Raw genomic sequence first — 4422 nt, forward strand, 5'->3', positions numbered from 1 at the left:
TCCAAGTACCGGGGGCAAGCGCATGAAAACAAATAAGAGCTCTGACAAACTTAAAGTCCCTCGCCAGATCGTGATGAGGCGCCCCGGTCTGCAGCAGCTGGGAGATGACGTTGTTGTGGACATGGGACAACTTTATTTGAAAACATTTATTACAATACACCTATGTGCACTTAAATATTATTATCCTCTCTGTCTACTGCAACTATAATGTGGTGCGATCATCATAATGTTGGTTTGCCATTAAATTGTACTTTTATTTCAAATCTTGTTTGGTGCTCGAGTGTTTTATTAATTCTTGTTTTTATTTCAGCGCAACAGAACGGTTAACCAGACATGTAGTCATCCGCTTCATTTGACAAGCCTGCACTTCGTAACACGTGAAAAGAAAAATACACCGGGCGCGTGACGGCCACGTGTTATGTCCTCGAAAGTAACAAATGTATATATATGTAGGCATAGTGTCTACTGCGATTATTGTTGTTGTTAGTATTTATCACCGTTATTATAACCACGATTATAATGGTTATGATAATGGTTTTAAATATTTGAGTGTTTTTTGTGTGTGTGTTTTTTTTTGTTTGTTTTTAAAGTCCGGTGCACCAAACACGAATACGACTATTTCCTGACGTGATATATATATATATATATATATATATATATATATAATAATTCAGTGAACGATTATTTTTGATGAACTGATTCTAACGATTCAGTTCACTTAAAAGAACTGTTATGCCAATCACTAGTTGTTAACATTAACACAAAGCGAAAATTACAGGCTGGCTGCAACAGAGAGCGCAGTTCCAGGCGTAACGTGGGGAGGACCTAAACGTTTGACCCCGCCCACATGGATTCCAAGCGCATCCTTTATTATTTTTTGTTCAACTATTTCCTTGGTGTTTTTAATGATGCACCGTCTGATTACGTCATGCTCACTTTTTAACACTTTATTGAACATACGTCATGCTCACTTTTTAACACTTTATTGAACATCGAAAATGACAAACTCTCAAACCTCAGTCAGTCGGGGCGGAGCTTTACGGCTTGACAGAAGTGGTCGAAACGGCCATTTGATGTCCATTCAGGGTAAACAGAGGGTTGTAGAGCCGCAGAAGCTTGTAAAGCGCGTTCAGGGGCCCTGAAAATGGAGGGAGTTGATATTGGGTCTGAGTGTCTTGGCCAGGGGTCAGCAACATTTTACACTCAAAGAGCCAATTCGACCCGGTTCCCATGGAAAAGGCACATCATTTTTTTCATGGGTTACTCATATGAGTACCAGGGGATTGACTTTGGTACTCACCAGTGGTTCAACGGATCACACACGGTTCCGATCGGTCACGGATTTTGAGTCACGGATCGGATTGTGTTTTGGATCAGCAAAAAAGAAAAAAAAGAATAGGATTTAAAGAAGCACTGGGCAAGAAATCGACCTTAATAACATTTTTTAACAACTCTTTTGATGAAACATTGACTTACACCCCTGGACACATAACAGACACTTATCATGGACGTCTAACATAGACACATCATGGACGTCTAACATAGACACATCATGGACGTCTAACATAGACATTTATCATCAACATAACGTAGACACGTGTCATCGACACATAACATAGACACTTATCATGGACGTCTAACATAGACACTTATCATCGACATTTAACAACAACATTTAACAACGACATTGTCTTACGACACGTAGCAACGACGTTGTGAAATGACACATTCTAATTACAATGCCAAACTCCACACCACAGCAACCATGACACTGTCAAACAACACATCCTCACAACACTTTGTCAAATAACACGTCATGACGACGTTCAATAGACAGCCCAATGTCATGTCACATGCACAGTAGACATTGACAGTAGGCATGCCAATATTTTTTTGGGCACAAATGGAACCCCATAGGCGACATGTCGTTAACCGGAGCTTCCTGAAGGTCTTCGTTGCTATAATTCAGCATTTTATTTTCTTCTCAGGTTTGTTTTATCTGTACAGCCAGTTATTATTCTAAATGTTCACGGTGGGCTTAATGGGCTTTGCTTCAAATCGAGTTATGCAGAAGGATAAACGTACACAATGTTGTAAACTAGTGAGAGACCAATATGAATTTCTGACTCGACTTCTTCCGTGCGTGTTGCTCTTCTGACTAGCGAGAGAAAGCAAACAGGTAGCTTCACGCTGATTGGCTGTTACCATTGCACAAAGGAACCAATCAGATGGTGCTGTGGGCGGGCCAATCTGCTTTGGAGGCAGGGTCAGTTGCGCAGCAGAGAGAGAAAGAGAGAGAACCACGCCGCAGCAAGCTGGAATAAACCAGCTTTTAATTTATCGGCCTTAAAATAAAAAAAAGGCCGATTTATCGGCCTTAAAATAAAAAAAAAATGCAGATGCTGATAATCGCCAAAATGCAAAATATCGGCCGATAATCGGTCTATCACTATTGTAAATCCGATGTAATCACAGCACTGCAAAGTACTTGCTCTAAATTGTCAAATAGTGCAGGTGACTGCCATGAGTAAACACTCGACATGAAACTAACATTAGAATTTAGCATGGTAAGAACTAAAACAAAGTGGACAACACCATTTTGTCCTTCAGCCTAACATTTTTTTTTTTAACTAGGAGCACTGTGGCCCATCACCTAGAGTTTCAGGGGAGCAAGTTAAACATTCTAGGGCCCATGCCGCAAACAGACTTCTGAAGTACATACTCACATTTCCTCTTATTTTGAGTAGATTATTGATAACTGGGTTTAAGTGTGGAACAGAAGTTTGTCAGCAAGATACAATATCCCAAAATAACATCCATCCATCCATTATCCAAACCACTTATCCTAAAGAGCGGAACCTCCCATTACATCAATGTGCTTCCGGTACTTAAGATTTCCTGGCCACTACAGAAATTATACAGAATTTTGTGATCATTTAAAGAGAAAGTTAACCCAAATGTTTTTTTTCCAGAAATATATTCTGTGCAGGCCCACTTGTTGAAACAAGGCATTCTGATCCACTGCAGAGTACTGAACAACACAGAAAACAAATGTAAAGAGGAAATCAACCCAATCATTTTTTTCAAGAATATGTTCCTAGCAGGCTCACTTCTTGAAACACGGCATTCGTGTTGTTATTGCGTTTGTGGAACATGAGTTAAGCAGCAAAATCCACCTGTTTTTGTCCATCTCAGGGGGTGGCCATTTTGTCACTTCTGTCCACCCAAAATGACATCACAGTTTCTCAGGGCCCAGATAGCGACCAGATTATGGCTCAGCTTCAAAAAACAGGTGAGCCGTGATTGGTAGTTACCTGAGCCCTGAGCATCTGTAATATAATTTTCAGTCAACAGAAGTGACAAAATGTCAGCTGCCAGAGATGGCAAAAAAACATGATTTTGCTGCTTAACTCATATTCCACAAACACAATATCAATCAGAATGCCTTGTTTGAACTAGTGGGCCTACATAGAACATTATCTTGAAGAAAAATGTTTAAGTTGACTTCCTATTTAAAGAAAACGCAATTCATAGTAAGTGAGTTTGGATTGTTATAGACTGAGGTTTTAATTTTGCAAGTTTAAACCAGGTAGTACTGATTTTATGATCGATAGTTCAGTTAACAGCTTATTCAACATTTGTACAGTTTGAAAACATTTACCAAGCTAGTTTTTAATTTGGCCACACCATTAATGACCCAATTGTCATGTTGTCACACAAGCAAAAAAAGACTGCTTCACAGTTCTTGGACATTTTTTTTCCTTTATTGGAATTGAAATATATAGCAATGACAAAAATAATATGAACTTAAAGCAGCACTGGGCAAGAATTCGACCTTAATAATTTTTTTTCATAACTCTTTTGATGAAACATTGATTTACAAGTAGTTGAATGGGACTTTTGTCATGCCTACGGGGGGGGGGGGGTCTATATCATTTTTAATGGCACTAAGCAACTTTGAGGAAGATGGGAGTAACTGGTACATCAAAAATAATACAAATGTCCTGAATTGCTTTACAGCATACTCATTTCCTCCTTTCGCTATAAAAATGGAAGTCGATTCAAACGTCTACGTGCCATTACTTGTGTCATGGCAGAAGTCCCAAAGCAAACAAAAAACAAAATTAATGTTTAAACAAAATGAGATTCATTACCTCATCGCTATTCATCTTTCACACAGCCACTGGAAATAGAAATGTAATTCAGTCCAACTTGCAGGCCATCGAGAGCTCAGGATTTCACGACACTATGCGCTGGCGCGCATGGGAAATGTGACTTTGACTTTTGTCAAAACACTACCGCTTTTGTCCACATGGCGCCGCCATAATCAACAAAACAGACATATGACACAGTTGCTTTAATTCAATACATTGTATTAAAATAACTTTCGGGCCACAATTTTGCATGGATACTTACATAAAA

This window comes from Filicampus tigris, chromosome 17 (assembly GCF_054856515.1).
Source record: "Filicampus tigris isolate MCC_2025a chromosome 17, RoL_Ftig_1.0, whole genome shotgun sequence".
In the NCBI taxonomy this organism is placed as follows: Eukaryota; Metazoa; Chordata; class Actinopteri; order Syngnathiformes; family Syngnathidae; genus Filicampus; species Filicampus tigris.